At 36.6% G+C, this 24,121-nt stretch overlaps 1 pseudogene; it reads right to left on the bottom strand.

Moving 5' to 3' along the window:
• Positions 1-3,851: 3,851 nt before the first annotated feature.
• On the bottom strand, positions 3,852-3,970 carry LOC120597424 (uncharacterized; annotated as a pseudogene).
• Positions 3,971-24,121: the final 20,151 nt, after the last annotated feature.

Here is a 24,121-nt window from a genome sequence, read left to right as displayed (position 1 = left end):
TTGAACTTTTAAGTTGCTTTATTACCAAAAAATTGGCCTTACTTTTGCTAGGCAATTTAATTAAATACTATGTAAACCATAAAAATATAAGAGCAAAATATAGGGAGCTGCTATTTCTGAGAAAACAAGATTGAATGTTTTGGGGAAAGTAGAAAAATGTCAAATTATTTTTTTAAATGTCACTAAGTTATATGTGGATGAGAATTATAAAAGAGAATACAAAAATCTAGGAAGATTCTGTGCTCAAACTGCTCCTCACTATGCTTTAAAGAAAACAAAACAAAGTAGCTTCTTCAGAGGATGCATTTTTAGTGTGGTTTGTTTAGGAAAGATGTATAACTCTTAAAAACCAATTCATACTCAAAAGGCATTGACCTTGCAACAGAATATCTGTGAGGGAATTAATATACATGCAAATGTAGGAGTACTTATATGTATGTGTGTGTGTGTGTGTGTGAGTTTTAAGTTAAAATATTTGCTATGTATCTTCTCTTTTTATTGCTTTCCATTTTAAATACCTTTTTAAAATCACAATTCAACCAGCAGCCCAATTGCATTGGAGAAGAGTTTTCTCCACTACACCTATATAGCCTATATTGCCTATTGCTGTCTAATCTTCAACAACTCTAGTCTTCAGTAATATTTAAGAAATGACTTTTTGTTTTTTTGATAGTAGTAGGCATCAGGGACTAATGATACACAAAATGGTCCCTATCTTCAACAAGTTTAAAGTCTAGTAATGTGGTCATCAATGAATTACAAAACACTATTTTGGAGAGAAACAGTCCATGATGAAGTCTTCACCTTCGGCCTCTGTTGAGTCCATTGCCAGGAGCTGGAGGAGGAAACAGAGGTGCCCTGTATTTTAGAGATAAATAACCATAGTCATACTTCTCAAACTTTATTGTGCACACCCAGGGATCTTACTACAATGAAAATTCTGATTCATTAAGTCTGGGGTGGAATCTATGATTCTGTATTTGTAATAAGTTCTTAGATGATGCCCACGCTGCTGTTCCTGGAACCACACTTTAAGTAGAAAGACTGCCTAATGAACGAACGCCTAAGGGTCTTTGAGACTACCATGACAATTTCCATCATGCTTGACATCCTTGATTACTTCAGATACCACCACAAGTAAATACTCTCTATTGTCCTGATTGCCATTATGGGTCCCTGGAAACTCCTACATTTTTTATATATCCCTAACTTGATCAATTTCTCTACCACACCCCCAATCACCTTCTACACTGTCAGCTCCTACTCCTGTTTTTGATCAGAAAACTCCCTTGTATCAGCAACTTGGTCTCCAAAAGTCCTATTCATCATCTTGCCGTAAATGAAACTGGACATCTAAGGACAGCCCTTCCTATTCCAGTGAGAACTATTGTTTTTGTTTGTTTTTGAGCATTCCTCAGTACTGCAAGGTGAGGATTTGGAGTACGTGTGTCCATCAAAAATTTCCCATTAAGCCCATGCCATTTAGAGATATTATCCTCCATCCCTTCTTGCTCCTATCAGCTGTGAATCTATAGGTCATTTCTCTTGATTAATTACCTTCATTGATTAGTTCTTCTTTGACTTTCTTCATATTCCTCCTCTATCATCTTTGTGACTTCAGTATCCACAAAGTTGATGCCAGCATCCTGGGCTCTTATTACTTGACCAACATTTCTTTCCCTCAGCCACAAACTCTCTTGTTATCACTATAAACCATTCCTTCTCTGACAGCTTGATCATTCATAAACTCTGTGACTACCACCTCCTATCCTTCTAGCTCATTTATACTAGTTCTTCCTTTTAAGAAAACCTTTCCCTACCTCTTTGAGACATCCAACCATTGATTTTGTTACTCATTAACTATCATTCTCTAGTTCACACTTGTCTCCTGATCCTGAATGGTTTCAATATTTCCTCATTATAATAATTTATATATATATGTTGTCTGACTCATTTTATTTTATTATTATTATTTTTTTTAATGCCTACAGCACCTGGTCTTCCTAGATGATCTCCCATCCAAGTGCTAACCAGGCTCGACCCTGTATAATAATTTTTTTTATCACTCTCAATTCACCTGTCCTTTTCTCTATCATGCGTACCTGAAAATCTTCAGACTCTGGGTAAACCAAAATGTTTGAAAAATATTTGTATCCTCTACTCTTGCACTCCAGCAGATGTCCTGGAATGATATCTTCACTATCATCCTGGAGATATCCTTTAGCCTATCTCTCTTGCTGGGTCTCCAGTCTTATTGTCTGAATGCTTCTTGTATACCATTTCGTTATTATATGAATGCAATTTTTCTTTTAGCTTTTTAAGGATATTAATGGTAGTTTGGTTTTTTGTTTGTTTGTTTTTTAGTTTCATCTACTTGTATAGACTGTTCCCTATTTGTTTTATTCTCTGTGTTTCATAGTAAATACTTTCCTCGAATGTCTGTTGATTCTTGTCTTCAACAGAGGAACACTGAGTGTTTATTGGAAAGCTCTGTAGTGTGAGGAGGGCTTATTGACTGTGGTCTTTCCTCTAGGGTGACCTGATCAAAGCCCTTGTACTGAGAAACAAAATGACTGCTTAGATCTGCAAAGAAGAATCTTTCAATCTCCTTACTGGAGAGTATAAACCTAACTGCCTTTGGAAGAAAAGAGCTGGGAATATGTTTCCAGTACAAGACTGTCCCCAACTGTGCTTGGTGTCCCCTGTTATAGAGATTCTTTCTACTTTACCCTCTCCAGTGAGCGAACCTCTAGGCATCTGCTTGTGTGTAGAAGAGGATCTAGGGGATTGAAAGGTAAATTGACTTTCAGCCAGTCCTCTCCCAACTCCATTTTCTCCCTCAATTCCAGAGACACTTAGCACCACCAGTTCTTGATCCTTCCATTTGCTGGGCAGTGCAAAGTGGATTACTGCTTTGATTTCTTCACTGTTGGTTTTGGATTAACCTTCATCCATTCTGTTGACACTCATTACTAACTGATTTACTTTCCAAATGCCAAAAATTTTGTCATCAAATCTCTCCTACTCTTTCTCCCTACGGATTTATGAATTTTTCTCTATATTTTTGCTGTCATTTTCATGGCATTTTGGAAGGAACCAGAATAAAATGAGGGTCAAATCTGATATTCTTAATGGAAAACCTCCATTCATTTTTCAATGACCTCCTATCTGTCTGTCGCTACCAATTTCCAAGTTGCCAAATCCACATCCCTTCTTCTGTCCTCATATATCTAAGCTCCATAGCGTTTGAAACGATTGACTCCAACCTCATTTAAAAATTTTTTGAGGTTCTCTAGTACCCACTAACTTTAGCATCTGCTGACTCCTCCCTGATCAACTCCCACTCTGATATATGTCATCATCTGTTCTACGTTAATTTGTTGGCATTATACTGCAAGAAAAAACTCTCCCTTCTTATTCATTCACTCATGCGTACATTTATTCATGTATTCATTCATTTATTCATTATGTTCTGTTGAATTCCTATTTCATCCAATGGGTTATAATCTTGTTACTATCGTTATTTTGATGATTCAATTATCCCAAAATTGGTCATGAGAGCCTCTTCAAGCTAATTCCTGTGAAGTTTTTTAGCATGTCCCCGCCATACTCTGAACATTTCTGTGCTTTCTGATTTGTTTTGTACTTTCCGTGTCCCAGCCTTGGAATCAAGGATTTCTTCATGGAGCCCGGTTGCTTTTTGTGGAGGCATTTAGAAATCAAGATGTGGGTACTCTGTGTGCTCATTGCTGCTAGGGTTAGCATTGCTTCTAGACCCCTTTGGCAGACAGAAATATGCTCTATATAATATCTGTATACACATCCTTATCACTGTATAAGCTTTTTTTTTTTGCCTGCATCACCTGTTCTTCCTAGGTGGTCTCCCATCCAAGTACTAACCAAGCCCGACCCTACTTAGCTTCTGAAATCAGACGAGATCGGGCACGTTCAGGGTGGCATGGCCATAGTGTATAAGCTTTTATATGTAAATATATATGTTATAAAAATAATGTAAAATATATCTTTAAAAGCATGGCTAGATCCTTCACAAATTCAATTCTACCCATAAAAATGCTCCATTTTTTTGAATTTTGTGTTTATTTTCCTTTGTTTTTTAATTGTAATTTTACTATACATGTATAGATTCATATACAGACCTTAAACATTATTGCTGTAGAAGCATATTTATTGAGATGGGAAGACATCCAGGATATATTGAATGATACCAGCATATTCATGGATTTTTTTGTGGAAAACATATTAAATCTGAGAGGGTATATAGTAATGTAACATGGTTAATTCTGGATGGTGGGGTAATGTCTGATAATTTTGACTTTTTTTTTTACTAATTTTTCTCATAGCTTAGTTAAATGGTAAAGACACTTATCTTCATAGAAATCTATAGTTAGAAAAGATTATTTAAAAGGTAGTAGTATTCCTAATACTTTGTTCACTTGCTGTTCACCTCCTAAATATAAAAACAAGAACAATTTCTAGTTGTATTAGAAAAAGCAGGAAGACATAATTGAATCATATTTTTATTTATTTTGTATAATACATATGTGTTTGATTTTAGGGACAAAGGAAGGTGGAAAATATTTTTTGTGACATCTTTATTTCATGTGCATCACTGTGGAAAGGTCTTTTTACCTATACAAATGACACAGTAACTGTAATATGTCCATGAAATTTAATATGCCTGAAGTCAGGAGAATTCATAGAGACGCTTTGACAAAAGAGGTTCTCAAAATTCCTCGTTCCTAATAAGTTCAGGATAGTAAGACCACATTTTATACATTATGATGTTTGAATCTTGGTATTTAATTTTAATAAAATTTATACACATTTATAAGTTCGACAAACATTAGATGCGTTATTTAAACCAATAAAGTACAATCTATCCCCTCAAGGAGCTTCCAGTTCAGTGAGGAAGTGGGACAATTGAACACATGATTATAGCTGGGTTAAGAGTCAGGGATAGAGGTTAACACAGAATGCCAAGGGAGTTAAAGAAGTGACCCCACACACAGAAGTGGGTGTTTGGCTGTGTGAGTATCAGGGAAGTTTTACTAGAGACATGACTATGAGCTATACTTTGAAGGACAACTTAGAGTTAGCAAAGTTGACTATCCTGTAGCTTCCTACCACTAACATGTAGTTTATTTTTTAGATAGGGTTAAAGAAGTGATCTTTCACTTACTCTTAGAGAAAGAAGTGGGTGAACTAAGAAGCAGAGAAGGCAGAGTTTGCCCCTTCTCCTGACCCTATTACTGCCAGATCTGCATCTTCAGACTTACCTCCCAGATGTCCTAGCTTTAGCAGTCCACCTTCTTTTTCTATTTCTCTCTGCTTCCCTATTAATGACTTTTGTGACTCCCTCCCCCTCCACCCCCTAGGGGACTGAAGCCATGCTATAATGGAGAACCTCTGTCATCTGATTTCTTCTGGGAGATATCCTCTATCCGCGACAATATTGATCTATTTCTTAGACAGATAGGCTTGTGATATCTACTGTGTTGTAAAAAAAATACCTAAATAATGTATTGTCGGAAATAAATCATAAGTAGTAAAACTAAAGAATACCAAAAATCTGAATTAACACAAAATTTAGTAATTAACATAAAAATTGTGACAGTGGTTACCTTGGAATGTGGGAGGGCAGGGATGTGATTGGGAGGGAATACACAAGGACCGTCATTCTATGGTACATTCTGTTAAGGTTGGCGTTCAGGTGTTCATCTTATTATTCTTGAAAATGAAGACTTATATTTCATGTAGCCTTCTGTATATATGAATAATGATTTTTAAAAGATTAGGTGAAGAGGCTCATAAGGATGATGAAGAAATGAGAGGGTGTAGAGATGAGCATTCGCATCACAAAGATGGTTTGCTTTGCTTACTATTATTTTATTTTTATTTTCTCTATAATAACCTTGTTATCTCTAATATGTCATAAAGTATTAATGATAAATATTTGTTTACCTGCATAAGAGGCTTTGCTAAGCAAAACGCTTCTTGAATTAGATGTGAAAATTATAATACATTAAAAGGGCCTACCAGATATGAAGGCTGTATAGCCCAAACAATGAGCATTGGATAAATGCAGCATAAAACGATCTGTATTATGTTCCAACCAGAGAGCAAGTGCATTTAATGGAGTTATAAGGGAACCGTAGGAATTGTGTATTTTATATAAAGCAAAGTTCAACGGGAGTTACCACTGTTTTTCAGTTAGGAAAGACATTGGAGGCAGGATTGCTGGAGCCATTGGATAGAAGCAGGAGGGTTTGAACTAGAGGGAAGAAAATGGTTCAGGATTTGAATGATGTGTGGTCCTATTGCTATTTTGACTGTTATGGTGCAGGAACTGCTTGCATGGTGATCTCCCCAGGCCTGCAGTGAGTTGTTCAGGAATGCTCCACTGTGGCTTCCACCTCCTCTATGGCAGTCCTTTCCCTGAACCACAAAACCCAAATGAATGTGTTTTTCTTCTAAATGGGCATGGCTTTGAATATGAAACCAAAATTTTTGGTTTTGAGAAGAGTAAAGGTTTTGATGGCATTTATATTTCTGGTCTTTATTTTTCAAGTGTAGAAATGAAGATAAACTATCCTCCTTCATCTATGCTTACATCTTTCTCTAGTTAACCAAGAGGTGGACACCATGGTGTTCATCGTGTTTATCACCCACTCTTGTCTGCTTGTTACATACTTTTAGATCTGTTTGCCTGCCCCTGGCATTTAAATTCACTTTGTTACGGGAGAAGGGAAGAAGTTACCAAAGGCCTATGAGTCAATGTTCAGGAAAAATAATTTCAGCATTCTCTACCTAACTCTGTTTGCCGCTTTCTTTTTTTTAATGCTCTTGTTCCTTTTCATTGTTCCTCCTCCTCCCCAACATCCCAAGGTCATCTTGTTCTTCTGCCCTCATGTTAGCAAAGGCCTCCACATTTGGAAAGACTCTGATAAATTTCTCCAAGAGAAGACTTGACATAATATATCACTCTTGCCCTATTGTTCATCACAGGAAAATTTTGCCTGCACCATCTGGTGGGTGAAGAACATACATAATTTTAAAGAAAACTTTTAACCCAAATGAAGAAGTCAGTTTGTTAATTTTTTATACAAATGTTATCCAATCACGGAAGAGGTAAAATGGATTATCCCAAATGAAGAAGTCAGTTTGTTAATTTTTTATACAAATGTTATCCAATCATGGAAGAGGTAAAATGGATTTTTAAATAATCTTTATATAGAAAATATTATAAAATCATCATATGAAGAGAATATACAGCTAAGAAATACAGAAAGTATTATAGAAGCATGCTAGTTAATTAAAAAATCTATTGTTATTTTTATTGATTTTGTGACATTTATGGTATTTGTCAGCTTTTCAAAATTTACTTTTTGAGATTTAAATTGTCATTCCAGGTATTTACCTTTGTACTATATGTTCATACTATTATGTTTTATTTTTATAACAAGAAACTCCCTGTTGTAAAAGCTTTAGCTTCTATGGTACTCAGATCCGCCCTTAGTGCCCAAGAAAATGAACAACTGCAAATAAGAAAGATGAACAATAAATGAAGAAAGTTTATTCCCATATATACATAGGAAGAGGAAATGTGGCTTCTCTTATGCTGTATATACAATGTTTCTAGTTCTGCTTTTTAATCCATATTTTTATGTTTCCTGCCATCATATAGAACCATTTTTCCAAATTGTCAAGTTTATGTTACACTTAATCTTTTCAGGGCATCAGCCAACCTCCCAATTCAAAACTGTGCTTTCTGATTGTTGGAAACCTGCCCAGTGAGCATTGCCCTTGTGCACCCACTTGGTATAGTGCTTCCATGAACTGATGTTTAATAAATATTTAATTGGATGTGTTCAGCTAAATTAGGTCAGCAGCTAAGGTGGGAGGGGAATTGCAGTTTTTTAATACTGGAGCAGCTTTGGACGTCGAAAAGTATTAGAAAGCAAAGAGCCTGACAGGGAGGACAATAGTTACTGCCCTCTTTTTGTCAGGGAACTCCAAACACTGCTCCAATTCCTGAGGAGACGTTCCAGTCGATAGCAGCTTGAGTCTAAAGCTGATCTGAAAGCCTGGGGACAGAGGCATTATAACCTCCAACCTGTGAACTTCAAAAAATTGGAAACTCATGCCAGTAGCAGAGTGGACCCTAATCACTGTGGAACGTTGAAGGATGTAGTTGTGAATGGACAACGTTTCGGCAATGTACACTCAGATGATTCAAGAAGAGAAAATGAGAGATAAAGCAAAAATGGTACAATTTAACATTTGGAGGATCTGGGTGAAAGGTATATGGAAATTTTCTGTACCCGCTCTTGAAATTTGTATATAAATTTGAAATTATGCAAAAATAAAAAGTTAAAGGAAAACTACAACAAATAAAAACAGAACAAAACAATAAAATAACTGTGGATCTCCATTTCGACCCTATTTTTTTTCCTTAGTATAATGAAAACACTGTAAAACAAACAATTTAAATAAAGGATTAGGTCCTTCTCTCCTTAACTGCAATATTTACTGAAAGCTGGGCACTTTTGAGGTTTTGTTTTTTTTTTTAATAACATATTATTTGAAATGCTGCCCATTTAAGGAAATATGGACTTTCTGTGAATTAAAGGAATTTGAGTCTTTTAGGACTTATGAGACAATTTCACATTACAAACAATATAGATAATACAAGAAGCAGTATCCCTCAAGTTTTTTTGAAAATAGGGATAAAGTTAAGGGCCCTGGCATTCCTGTCAATAGCTTGACTTTATTGTTATTATTGTTCTTCACTTTTTTATATTGCCTAAAAACAAGGTAGGTTCCATTGACGTGGTGAAAGGATTATGAATCAGATCACCCTCTCCTCTTAAATTTAGCTGAGAATGTCACACTGTGCTAGAGGAATGAGTCTGTTTGCTGAGTAGAGGAGAACTTTGATTGGGGTAGGGCTGGCCACCTGTGGTATAGCTATGAAGAGACTGCAGGCCAGAGGAGAGGAGTGCAGAAAAAACAACAAAAGATGCAAAAACACTTTCCTTATGGTAGTCCCTACATTTAGACAAGAAGAAGAAACTCGCTTTCCTTCTTTTCTCATCTCTTGGTGACTTGTTCATTGCTTCTCCCCATGACCTTTTACTTTCAGAACTTAAGATAGGTCTATTTGAACTGTTCTTCCACTATGTTTAATATGTTGCACAAATATAAAAACGTATTAACCATCTTCACCATTTACTTAAAAGATATTTCTGTGGTTCTAAGTAACAAATTTAGCAGTTACTTTAGAAAGAGACTGTAAACTAAGAAATGCATTATGCATTTTTACTTTTGGATCAAAACAAACTCCAGCTTTTCACATACTCAATTTGGTACAGCTATAGAAGAGAAAACCTAATCTTGGCGGGAAATCGAGATTCTTGTTTCATGTCCCAGAAACAACACCATTCAACTGTGTCCCCAGCAAATCTTTGCCTTCCCAGTGCATGAGACAATAGATTTTTAGAAGCTCATTCTCAGTTTGGAAAAAAAGTTCCTATTAAATAATTTAACATCATTTCTATCCCAGCAGTCGAGCCAACTGTGTTCTATCCTTTACATTCAACTTTGAGGGGTTTCAGTCTAAGTGGAGGTCTGTAGCGAATTCCAGATTCTGTATTCTCAAATAATATCTCCTTATCTCACTAGGTTTGGGAAACAATGCCAATGGAAAGGGGAAATTGGAAAGACTCCCAAATGGTACTGAATCTGCAAGTCACTCATGCAGTGAAATAGATTCGCTAACTAGAATTCAAATAAATGATGAGCCTTATTTTGTTTTCCCTACTGTCCTTTCTTTTGGTAATCTTTTTTCCTAATTTCTCTCCCTCCCACGCACCCACAACAAAGTTGTGGGCGAAGCAAATATTTAAAGAGAGGAAAAGCAGCTAACAGGGATTGGTCATCTATTGTAGGAAATGTGGTGTTAGATACAGCATTGTTTTTAATTCTCAAAACACATCTATAAGATCCATTATCATCCCCATTTTTCTAATGATGGGAGAGAGGCTCAAATATGTTCCACATCTTATCCAAGTTTCTCCCTACGGTGAGTGGCAGAGTTAGAATTTGAATTTATATGTATGTGAATCTCTCTACATAAGTGCCACTAAAATGCTGTTTTCTGGGGAGCAATATGCATTCGGATTTCATCTTTTCTATCTGTGGTAGGCAAGAAGTTTCCTTCTTCCTTTGACCTATCTTCCTTCAACCTGTGCTGCTTCCTGAGGAGCAAAGGCTCTGGAAATTGAACCTCAGTTCTAATTTACTATGTGACAGGCACTGTATCAGCATTTGTCATACAACCATAACAGGCAATGTCTTGGCTTCATGGAATTTACATTTTTATAGGGAAGAAATAATCAACAAAAATATGAGAACTATCAGATAATGAGTATCATGAAAAATATAAAACAAACTAACAGGATAATGCAATAAAAAATAACTGAGTGCCACGGATTGGATGGTCAAGCAAGAATTCTCAGAGATCTAAGTGGCAAGAAGGAGGCAGCTGTTCGTTCAGCCATCTCTGCAAACTTCTTTGGAGCTGGGAGGTTGATCTCTCCTCGCATTTCCTGTTGAAGTCCTAAGTTTGATTGTTATGAAGCAAGGGATGCTCTATGGAACTGATGACCTGGAGTATACAAATAAGTCTATGAAAAGGGGAAAGATGCTGGCTAGTTCCTGAAAAGTGTACCAAATTTCTGGATACTTACATTAATTTCAAAGGCTCTGTTCTCTATAATAATAAAAAAAACAAAAAAACAAAAAAACAAAATAACCATGTCTTAAATAAGTAAAGGATTTGAATAGATGTTTCTCCAAAGAAGGTATACAAATGGTTAATAAAGCACAAGAAAAGATCTTTAACATCATTATTCATTAGGGAAATGCAAATCAAAACCACAATGAGATACTATTGCACGCCTGCTAAGATGGCTATAATTAAAATAAAAAGGAAAATAACAAGCATTGGCAAGGACATAGAGAAATTAGAATTCTTATATATTGCTCGTGGGAATGTAAAATGGTATCATCACTGAAAGAGTGGGAAACAGTTTGGCAGTACCTCAAAAAGTTATACATATAATCCAAAAATTCTACTAATTATATACCAAACAGAATTGAAAACATATTTTCACACACACACACACACAAACTGGTGCATAAATGTTTATAGAGCCATTATTATTCTTATTAACAAAAAAGTCAAACAATCCAAATATCTATCAACTGATAAATGGATTAAAAAACATGGTATATCCATACAATGGAACATTATTCAACCATAAAAAGAAATGAGATTTTGATATATTCTATAACATGGATGAACCTTGAAAACATTGGGCTTAGTAAAAGAAACCAGTCCCAAAACATCACTTACAAGATGACTTCATTTACATGAAATAAGGAAATCCATAGGGGAAAAAAATGCTTTAGTTTCCTCATCTGTATAATATGTATAATTATTATACATGGCTTTTTTAAAGAAATAAATGAGACTGACATAAAGTCCTGGTCATATTAGTCAACACTCAGTAAATATTATCAGCCTCTTCATCATACAGAGGAGAAATGTTAGGCAAAACAAAACAAAAACAAATAAACAAACAAAACCCTGTTGCACATCTTTTCTAAGCAATACAATTAACTAGCATAAAATCTGGGACTAGTACTGATGATCTGCAGCTAGAATCTGGTTCTTTTGCAGAGTCACAGTAACGTGACTGATATATTGTTTTGAAGCAGGAACATCTTGCGCCTTTTAGGGGCAAAAGATCATTTCTTATAATGACCCAAGTCATCATCCCTCCTTTTCCTCCTCTTTCGTCAGCTGCATAATTAAATTTACAAGAGGTGGTTAGTGCAAGCCAAGGCATATCTTCTGCAGCAATCTCAATAATACACTTTAGAGCAGATAATAAACATGCTACAGCGAATGAAAGGGAGATGCTGAGGATGGTCCTCCCTGGCCAGCTGGATGAGTTACAACTCCCTGGGCTTAAACATAGTTCTCGAACCGTGCTGTTCAATACAATAGTTCTGGCCAGGTATAGCTATTTAAATGAAAGTTAAAGTGAAATAAATTTAAATAAATTTTAAAATTTAGTTACTCAGTCGTACTGGCCATACTTCAAGTGCTGAGTAGCCACATGGTCAGTGGCTACTGTATTGAACAAACAGTACAGATAAGGAGCATTTTCTTCGTGACAGAAAGTTCTATTGGGCAGTGTTGTTTTAGAAAGCTTATTTGTTTCTTTGGATTTTGAAATAAGCAAATCCTAGGAAAAAAATTGGTTAATGGTTTTCAGGGGCTGGTTTGGAGAAGGGAGAAAGAAAAGCATATTCACGGTTAAAGGGTTTCTTTTGGGAGTAATGAAAATGTTTTGGAATTAATGGTGATGATTGCACAACTCTGTGAATACACTTAAAACGACTTCAAGACGGTGAATTTTATAGTATGTAAATCATATCTTGATAAGAAATGTGTTTAAGGAGACTGTTCCTCTACTGAGATGTAGATATTGAGGTTGTCACCTATAAATCAAATAACTGAGAAGATTTCATTGTCGAACAAGGAAGATATCTATCTACACTAACAAAACTAGTAATTAAAGTTCATTGGTTATTTACTTTTAAAAAGCCACTGAAACAGGTTAAACATAATTTATAAAGAAGTAGAACTTGAAAATCCAGGCACTTAACTTGGATTAAATATCTTTAGTCATCCATTCCTGCCTAAGTATTACTTACAGAGTATCGACAAGCTTCAGAGATAATCAGATCACACAGTGAGGAATAAATAGACTGACTGTGGGTTCTTTATCATGATCTCTAAAGAGTAGCTGTACTGACACCATAAGAGCTCAAGGCTCAGTGCTTATCTGCTTCTGAATAGCTCAGGACTTGACCTTGAATGACCTTTACCATTCAAGAATGTACAGAATTAATAAAGAGGTTAATGTACGTGCCAACGTAGTAAAACAGAAATTACAGGACTTATTCATACGGAAAGAAGGTGTTGACTAGTTGCTTATCCACAAGAGTAAGGATATAGGTGTAATAGGATGATATGAGAAAGGTTGGATTAGATGGAGGAAGAAAGTTATAGGATAAAGATAGAAGCAAACGAGATTTTACTTTTGTCCTGGACTTTCCCTTGAGTGAAGTCAGATAGTTCACTTTTCACTCCCTGTGTTCAAGGTTCCTTTTTGATATTGGAAATATTTGAAGTTGATTTCTACTGAGAGCATTTTATTTGGGTTAACCCTGTATTTCATGGATCACTGTATTGGTTTCATATTATTGCTGTAACAAATTATCACAAATTTAGTGGCTTAAAACACATAAATTTATCATTTTACAGCTCTAGAGGTTAGAAGTCTAAAATCAAGATGTCGTAGATCAGCACTCCTTCTGGAGTTTCCAGGAGATAACCTGAGAATCTGTTTCTTTGTCCTTTCCAGCTTCTGGAGGCCTCTGTATTCCTTGGCTCATGGCTGTCTCCTCCATCTTCAAAGTGCATCACTCCAACTGCTGGTCCCAGTATCACATCTCCTGTTTTTGACTGTGATCCTCTTGCTTCCCTCTTCTAAGGACCTTGTAATTACACCGGTCTTCCTGGATAACCAGGATAAGCTTCCTATCTCAAGATCCTTAGCTTAATCACACCTGTAAAGTCCCTTTTGTCATTTACTAACTTATTCACAGATTCTGAAGATTACAATGTGGATATATTTGGGGGACCATTATATAGCCTTCTATAATTACCTATTAACAGATTTGCTGAAATCCTTAAAATATACAGATTTCATATGGATCCCATCTTAGACCTCCAGGAGTAGCAAGGTTTAGGAATATACATTTTAGACAAGCTTCTCCAAGTTTGAGAATCACTGCTGTGAGAAAAGCATGTCATTCAAGATTCTTGAGGATGAGTAGAGGAGTAAAATTAGTAAAGCGGTATTTTAAGTAAATTGTGAGATCTTTAAAATCATCTGAGAGTTAAGCCGTGCTGAGGGCTACTGAAGTTTTGGTTTACAATTGCTTTATTTTTCTGGCATAGAATGTAAATTAAAAAAAAAAAAGAAAAAGAAAAAAGAAAAACAAAAGGCAGTTGATATAGGTGTGAGTATAGGCTAGCCTAATTATCTAGTCTATGAACCACCGTTGTTATTAAACTCCTTTGCTTTTGGGGGAGATTCTACTTCAGAATACCAGAAGGCAAGCCTAACCCTGTTGCTGTCTGAATATGGACACGCTCTGCTACAGCACCCATGCACTTGAAATGAAATTCAAAATGAAGTTGGCAAGTTTTTCCTTCTCCTGTCAGATAATCGTCCTCTTTTTACTACTTTCCGTCCAGTTTCACATGTGAAAGCGGCTTCTGAGCCCTAAGGTTCATGAAGGAAAAATTCCTCTTGCTTCAGGGTTAGGCAGTCCTCAGGAGACACTCGTTTGGGTAACATGGCTTCCTCACCTAAGCTTGGCAGTTTCTCTCAGCATGTGCCCACAGAACAAAACACATCAGCCAGGATGGATGATAAGGGGGTTGCTCCAGGAGGCAGTTTCATGAAGCTCTAGCAGGTGGCTCAACAGAGCCAGGTTTCTGCAACTTCCACATCTGGTACATCAGTTCTCAGCCCCATCTACACATTGGAATCAAGTGAGGGTCTTCAGCTATCTTTTCCTAGGGATTCTGCTTTAATTGGTTTGAGAAGGATCTCTGCTATCAGCATTGTTTAAAACTTTCCAAATAATTCTAGTGTAAAGCTTGGGTTGAAAGCCACTAAATTAAGGCATTTTAGATGAGTCCAGCTTAGTAAGTATCTAATAGTTACAGTCATTATATTTTTTTAAAATGGAGTACAGTTACATACTCTGTTTTTGGTTATATGCAAAGCTCATTCAATATGTTTAAATACATGGAACTCACAGTAATGATGATTAAGGGTTGGAAGGAGTTTTAGAAACATTCTAATGAGATCTAGCAGAAGGAACTTGGACTTTGGAGACAGACAGACTTAAGTTTAAATGACTTTTGGTTCTTTCAATTACTACCTGTGTAGTCTTTTCTAAACCCTCCAAGGCTTTAGTTTCCTCATCTGTATAATGTGTATAATTATTATGTGTGGCTTTTTTAAAGAAATAAATGAGACTTACATAAAGTCCTGGTCATATTAGTCAACACTCAGTAAATATTATCAGCCTCCTCATCATACAGAAGAGAAATGTTAGGCAAAACAAAATAAAACAAAGAAACAAACAAACAAAACCCTGTTGCATGTCTTCCCTAAGCAAAACTAGCATAAAATCTGGGACTAGCACTGATGATCTGCAGCTAGAATCTGGTTCTTTTGCAGAGTCACAGTAACGTGACTGATATATTGTTTTGAAGCAGGAACATCTTGCGCCTTTTAGGGGCAGAAGATCATTACTTATAATGACCCAAGTCATCATGCCTCCTTTTCTTCCTCTTTCGTCAGCTGCATAATTAAATTTAAAGAGATAGTTAGTGCAAGCCAAGGCATACCTTCTGCAGCAATCACAATAATACACTTTAGAGCAGATAATAAACATGCTACAGCGAATGAGAGGGAGATGCTGAGGATGGTCTTCCCTGGCCAGCTGGATGAGGTACAACTCCCTGGGCTTAAACATGGTTCTTGAACCATGCTGTTCAATACAATAGTTCTGTCCAGGTACAGCTATTTAAATGAAGTTAAAATGAACTAAATTTAAATAAATTTTAAAATTTAGTTACTCAGTTGTACTGGCAATACTTCAAGTGCTGAGTAGCCAAGTATGTTTGTATTGAACAAACAGCACAGATAAGGAGCATTTTCTTCATGACAGAAAGTTCTATTGGGCAGTGTTTTTTTAGAAAGCTTATTTGTTTTTTGGACTTTCCATTATATCTAAATTTGCAAATTGATGGTTTTTTTTTTTATTAATAACTGTTAATTATACACCTATAAAAGAGAGAAATGGGTGGAGTGTTATATGAACACAAACTGAGAGGAAAAGTTTAGGAAAATAGAGAAAATAGATTTTGTTCGAATTGACATCTGTGAATTGACTGTTCAAGCAAGAATAAACTGTCCCCTAGGTTAGTAAGTAGAAACACTCTGGTAAAGAGTTCATTATGCTCGTATCTGAAAGGCTGTGCATGGTACACTGTCTGATACAAAAGCCTGGCAGGCAGTGTGCCTCCTGAGCTCCCAGTGGGTTCCCTCTGGCAGCTGTCACCATAGTAACACTCAGGACTGAGGCGGGAGCCCTAAAATCAGCTGCTCTCACACCACCATTGCCCCTACACTTCACACCCTTCCTGAATGTCCCTAACCAGTGTCTAATCGATCACTGTGAAATCCCCAGAGAGCTCAATTTAAGCAGAATTTATTGTAGTGAACTTGGAAAGAAGTTCAGACATAAAACCTAATCAGCAAATATGTTTGGCCCTTTTCTATTAAAAAAAACAAACAAACAAAATATAAATTTCACTGTATCCTGTTGCTGTATTTGATTCTCAGCTGAGAAGCATTGTCGCCTTTCCCTGCGTAAAGATAGCTACTCATTCCATGTGAGTGTGGTAGTCACTGGTGCTGTTCCTTAATGTTTCTGTTCTTTTTCCAAGCCCCTTGTAGAATAGCATTACCCAAACCCTTTTTTTTTCTATGAATGATTAAAGTATCTTTGTTGGGAATCAAGATAATAGGAAGTAAAATGCAGTTCTATTTTTGTCCATACAATTTATTTTGGCCTACACAATGGTAGTGGAAGTGACACGAGTTAGTTCCGGCTAGAAACCTTTAAGGATCAGTGCAGGATTAGCCACATTATCTCCTCTGTCTGCATTGTTTCAGATAGTGGAGGCTCCATCTGAGTGAGGACAACTTGGAGCAGAGTGCCTCCTCACTCATTAAGACCAATCTGAACTGAAGCTTTTAAACCAATGAGATTTAGAGGCTTGTCTGCCTCTAAACATAAACAAAACATAATTTAGAATCTCTTGACTAACACAATGAACATACTAAAATAAAAATAAAACTGAAAAAATTAAAAATCTGATGTGAATGAACAATTTCAATGTGAACTGTTAATTTTAAGAGTATCCTATCTATTGCAGGATCAACTTAAACAAAAAATCAGTTCAATAGTGTGATTTTTTTTTTTCCCCCATGCCAATATCATTTATCTTTCAGGCAAGATTTGTTCATCTTGGTTTAGGTTAAAGCAAAACATTAGCCCATACTAGTGATGGAATCGGTCTCCTCAGACTTCTTGATGACAAAATGCACATAAAAATATTTAATGATACCTATATATAAATATTAAAAAATTTTTCAAATAAAATATTTCAGTCTTTATATTTAAATAGTCACAATACATAGCTTGTAGGTGAGGTGGGTGACATACTTAGTACATTTTTTGACATTTTAAAGATTATTTAGGGGGAATCCTAGGGAACAATTTGAAAGACATCTATTTTATTTGTATTATTTTAGATACAATGATTTAACTTTACTAGTTCATTCTTGTTTCAGAATAGTTGTTTCTGAATGTCTTATGAAAGTTACAAAGTGCCAAATAGATGTTTAAAGTATTACTATTTGCCACAATTAAAGGCATATTCCAAACAATAAAGGAAAAAAATTAAAATTGCTTTAAACAATGACTGCCTTTTTGTTGTAAGCATGTAGTCTCCCGCCTAATGCAGCTCATTTAGATATATCAGTATATCAGTCCTGGTTTGTGTGCATGTGTGTGTGTGTGTGTGTGTGTGTGTGTGTGTGCGCACCTTATCCATTACCTTGAATAGTTTTTAAAATTAGATTTGATATAAAAGTTTAAAAAATTAAAAAGTTTAAAGCAGTCATATTATTTTATAATCACAAATCCTTACATCGGACTCTTTATCCACTGAAGATAATAAAATATAAAAATCATAAAATAATTCTGGTGGATTTTATAAATGCAAGGGTTGAAAATTCCCTTCTTTTACTTTGATATTCAGAAAATAAAATCACTTTAGCAACTTTTTTTTTTTTTTTTTAATGCAAGAAACATAGAATATCTTCCCACTTCTCTTTGGGGTCTAGGACATTCTGCCAGTTGGCCAGTAAGGGGAGCCATCACAAAATAATTACAGACACATTTACATGACAATCTTTTCTCACAGAACTAAGATTTGTGAGGGTTTGTTTTTCTGATGTACATGTTGTTCCTCACTGAGCAAGTCATCACTGACCATGCTTTGCGTGTACACACCCAGGCTGTCATAGCAGGAAGCCACTAGATAGTAAATGCCGTGCAAAAGCTCTGATGCTGTGCTGTTTCTTTGGAATTTCTTTCCTCAAGTCCCATGCTGTTAGAAAAAGCTTCTATTACATAGGATCCAGGCCAGAGGCTCTGATCAGAGTTCTGCTGCTGCTTTAATGTCTACCCCTACTTGAGTCTCTTTATTAACTCCTCTCACATCTCCAATAATAAATGTAAATTACATGTTTCTTTCAAGTCCACCTACCCACTTCTTTCAGGGAAAACCATTTGTTCCCATGCACCTGGAGCTAATTCTCACTTCTTGCATCTTATCCACTGAGCCGACCTCCTGCCTTGCCACCTCCTCTCAGACTCCCCTCGATGCCATTTTACTTCTTTTGGAGGCCTGAGCCAATGTGTTTTCAGCCTGGGCCCAAATGAAAGAATTCGAGCATTGAGTTTTCCCAGGTATGGTAATTCTCTGCACTGTTTCAGATACTTAAAGAGATGAGGGCAAGCGTCTGAGTGTGGCACCTAGCCAAGCATAGTTGTTTCAAGAAAAGTCAATAATGCATATTATAAACATGTTTTGGTGACCAAACACAGCCCCCCAGCAATAGGTCTTCCCTAGATAAGTGAGGCAATTATCTCAATCAGTCAAGTGAAAAGGTCCATTTATGCTTCAATTCTCTGGCTAATTCAGGCAAAAGTAAAATTTTCATATGAATGATCTCAGTAATTGGCTTGCTGCTTTGCTTTACCAGTGAAAACTTGACAAAGAAGCAGAGGCTGTTGCACACTGATGGGATGGTGGTAATCTTAGAGAATTTGTGTGTACAAAACATCTGTGAGAAAACACATTAGTGGAGACTTGGTTGAGAAACTTCAGAAAAGATAGCTTCTAATCATAGATAGTTAGGTGAACCTTAGAATTCAGTCTCTTTCCCTCCTTTTAACCTCCCCTCATCCATCAGCGCCTCCTTCTTCAGTGTTTCCAGTCTAGAGCAGGTGTACCACTAGGTGCATATTGAGAAATCTGTCTTGACTTCTCATTTAATCTTCATTCAACCTTTTATATATCTTTTGAACAGGTCACCCCCTTTGATGGAGCGCTCACTCATTTTGCAGATATTTTGGGGGGCTCTTCCATGTACAGATACATGCCAGGTACTGCTAATACAATGTTGAGCAAGATAGACATGGTTCCATTGATCATGGCTACTCTTGATTGGTGGTTTCTTTGCTTCCTATATTGTATACTTCCCATAATTCATTCTACTTGGCTGTCAAACTTACCCTTTTAAATCATCAAGCTGGTCCCCACTGCTTAATAGCCGAAGTCTTATGTATGGCATAGAATGAACTTGATAATCTGAATTGACTTTATGCTTATCCTTCTTTTTTGCCACTTTCTCATGGTCTTATATTTGGTAAATTTGAACTTTACACAGTGGCCTAAGATAGCTGCTTTGATCTGAAATGCCCCTTCCCCACTTTATCTGGCTAACTTACACCTGCATTGCTTTTTCACTTGGTTTTAATTACTAAAATATGCTCCCTATATTATGACAACTTCTGCCTTTTTAGACTTTTAGCCATTCACTCCACAGGGAATAATCGGAAGCCTCATTATTTATCTGAAGAAGACTTCTATTAAGTGTAAACACCAGTTCTTCTAACTAGTCTTCCTTTATTGCAGTTCTTAACCTCTTTACAATTCTGATTGTTCTCCTCTGAACACATTCCGGTAGGTGGATATTCCTCTTAAACTACAGAAACCAAAATTGAACTAAGCACTCCATCTATCATGAAGGACAAATCTCATACTGGTAAATATATGTGCTCATTTTTTAAACCTAAGTTCAAGACTTTACATCTATCTCTTAACTGTTACATGTTTTTATTTATTCTTTCTATGTGATAGACATGGAGGTGTACCAAAGTCATATCGGGGCTGACTTGTTATCTTTCTCTCAGGATAGCCTCGGCTGCAGAGAGATGCCTTGCTTTGAGGTGTGACCTACCTGAGATACTCTCATCCAGTGACTGATCATGGTGGGGCTATAAAGACCTGACACTTTTACTCACTAGGAGACAACTCCAGTGAACACGTTGGCTCTAGAGCTCCCTCTGGGCTGAGGCTTCGTCAGACCTATATCATTGTTTGACTTATCCCCCCGTTCGATTGCTTCTTCCTCTTATTTTCCACAACATGTTGATACATAATAAATATCCTGCATTTAAATTCCATTTCAGGGTCTGCTTCTAGAAAACACAATCTGACATTTGTTACCAGGAATGAGCCAAAAAAGCATTTAATAAAATAGAACTTTGAAGCTGCATTTGCCACTTTGCTAGTAATGTAGACCCCATAATCAATAATATGCGGAGCACAGATATTTTCTGGCCCAAGGTAGCAGACCAATGGGGATGATAGAACTGTAAAACAATAGAGGGAGGTGGTGGCGTATAACTTCTAAAAGCCAGGAGGATGCAATCATCATAATGAGCAGCAGATCAAGAGTAGCAGGCAAGGGATTCTGACCCACAGAGAGTTATGAAAATGATTACTAGAAACTAATATATCTAAACACAGGATAGATGGGCAGCAAAAAGGGTACTTCTCGATTTGTACCATCATAAGAAATTAGGATGAATGACCAGAAGCCTGAAGGTGATCACCCCAATAAAATGTTATAATATCTCCTGCCCACTTTCCAAACATGAATTAGTTTTCAGACCCAGAATCTAGTGACCCTAGAGGAGGTCAAGTATCTAGGAGGAAAGACCCAGCTACATCATACAAGTATCTATGGTAATGATTCCCTCAGTTCTTCTGAAAAAAAACTTACAACCATTCCTTTGGATGACTGTGGACCAGAGAAAGGGGACTACCCAAACATGTAGAAAACTGTCTGACACTAGATTTGACTTGACAATGACCTGGAGAACTGAAGCCTCACTAAGAGCTTTCTGTTCTAGTGGGGACATCTAAGAACCATGTAATAAACAGAGATCTGTCGAGGTCTGGTTTCTATAAGTCCACTGAGTCTGTGGAGGCTATTTCCCTTATTTTCAAGTACATAGCTAAGATAGACATATTTGGTATATGTGCAATGCCTACATCAGACCTTTAGCCTGTGGGATATAGGCTATAATAGTGGGAAAGTTTAAGAGAAAGTCTCTGAAACTATTCCTGCCTTCCCCTCCAATCAAGGTAAAATTAAAAAAAAAAAATTGTATTCCAGGAAAATAGGGGAAACTAGTGATATCCTTAAAGACCTAAAAGATGAAGGGGTGATAGTCCCTATCATATTTCCATTTAAGTTCACCTCAATGCGGTGAGTAGCCCCTGTAGAATACGGATGGATCCTGGAGAATGAGTAGATTATTGGAAATTCAACCAAGTGGTAGCCTCAATTGTACGTGCTGTGCCAGAGGTAGTACATTTGCTATAGAAGGCTAACCAACTTCAGAGATGCAGATGAGGCCATTGATTTGGCAAATGTATTCTTTTCTATTCCAGTTAGAAAAGAGGATCTCATATGATTTGGATTCACATGAAATGGGCAACAATATATATATAGTTCTGTCTTTTGTCAAAATACATTATAAAGAGATGTAGACTCTACATATCTTGCAGAATACCACTTCATTTATGATATTATGCTAATCAGGACAGATGAGCAATAAATTGTCACCATGATGGAGGCCTTGGTAAAACACAAGCATTCTGGAGGTGGGAGATAAATCCTTTGAGGATTCAAGGGCCTGCCACATCAGTATAATGTTTAGGGATCTTGTGGTCTGGGGTATTCCAGGATATCTCCTTTACAGTATAGATAAATTACTGCATATTGTACCTCCCACCATGAGGAAGGAAGCACAATATCTGGTAAGCCTCTTTAAGTTCTGCATCCAGCATATTCCACATCTGACTACTGTAAACTGTGCATTGTGAAAGACTGTCAGTTTTGAGCAGGACATAGAGCAGATAAGTTCTCTGTAGCAGGTCTAGGTTGCAGTGTACAAAGCCCTACTGCTTGCACCATATGACCCACAGACACTATGGCATTAGAGGTACCAGTGGTGGCAAAAAATACAGCGTAGAGATTGTAAGTGCCAATCGTAGAATCACAGCATAGGCTCTGGGATCCAGGCGCTGCCATTTGGATCAGTAATTTATATGCCTTTTGAAAAACAACTGATATATTACTGAGACCTTGTAGAGACTAAGTGCCTGACTATGGGATACCAAGTGACCGTGTCTCTGGAACCATGTATCATGAGCTGGGTTATAACAAAGCCACTAAGTCAAAGAATGACAGGGTTATCAGCAATCCATTGTAAGATGGAAGTAGAAAAATTGGGATGGAGCACTAACAGGGCTGGAAGGCACAGAAAGTTGCATAAATAGGTAGCCTTGTCTTTCATGTCAACCACCACTGTTGTACCAGCATCTCTCACTCAGCCCACTCCTCACTTACTTATGGCCAGCTGAGGAAAGAGGGAAAACACCAGTTTTGGTAAGTGGATGCAATATAAGCCAAAAATGAACAGCAGCTGCTCTGCAGCTTCACTTAGAGGTAGCTTTAAAAGACAGTGGCTAGGGAAAACTCTTAAAATGGGTAGAGTATGGGAGGTACACCTAGCCATTCTCTTTGTGTATATATATTCTCACAGGACTATATATATATGCAGAGGTGAATGGCTTGGCTGACTTAGGGGCCCCAAAAAGAAAGAAATTATATTAGTGAAAAGGAAGTCTGGGGTAAGATCATGTGGATAGACATATGGAAGTGAGTATACACTGTGAAGATCTTAGTATCACATATTAACACCTACCAGAGAGCATCCACTACAGAAGAGGCACTAAACACTATAGACCTGTGCTTTCCAATACTGTCTCCAAATTGAAACATGCTGTCAGTGTAAAATACACACTAGATTTCAAAGACAGTAGTCTGGAAAAAATAATGTAAAATATCAATGATTTTTATATTGATTACATGTTAAAATAATAATTTTATATATTAGTTTAAATAAAATATATTAAAATTAATATTTTTCTTTTTCTTTTTCTTTTCTTTTTTTTTTTTTACCATTTTTAATGTGGCTACTAGAAAATATGACTTACCCTTGTGTCTCACACTATATTTGTTTTGGATAGTATTATATAGACAGAATAACGTGGCCAGTGGACAGCAGCCAGTCTGAGCCATTGGCTGCCCCAGTGCTGCCATGATAGGCATATGAATGGGATGAAAGTGGAAGGTATGAAGGCTGTGCCTGGGCCCATGAGCATGGCCTCCCATTTACCACGATTGATAAAGCTTCTACTGCTGCCAAACGTACAGACTGCCAGAAACGTGTTCTTCTAGAGTCTAATCAGATGCTTGATGGAAGATTAATTGCATTAGACTTCTTTCATACTGGGAGTACCAGAGGTTTATTTGTTTGTTTGTTTTTAATATATATATTTATATATAATAATACATGTTTTAATATATATATATAATATATGTGCTGAAATATATATCTATTTTCCAGCATTCAGTTCTGGAGAACAAAATCTGCAACACCAGCCTTTCAAAGGTTTGATCCTCTCCATATACTCTCTTTCTCCCTCTTTAGTCTCTAAATCTTAAATACTCATCCACTCCAAATCTTCCATCCTTATCTAAGCTCTAGACTCATATTTCTTTCTGTCCATCTGTTGTTATTTTCATTGATATTCCAACATCAATTCAATGTCCAATATGAACATCTCTCTTCCTCCTTGTAACATCCTAGTTTCTGTTAATGA

The sequence above is a fragment of the Pteropus medius genome, unplaced genomic scaffold, assembly GCF_902729225.1.
Source record: "Pteropus medius unplaced genomic scaffold, Ma_sr-lr_union100, whole genome shotgun sequence".
NCBI classification, from domain to species: Eukaryota; Metazoa; Chordata; class Mammalia; order Chiroptera; family Pteropodidae; genus Pteropus; species Pteropus medius.
This window is presented reverse-complemented; position numbering and strand designations above follow the sequence as displayed.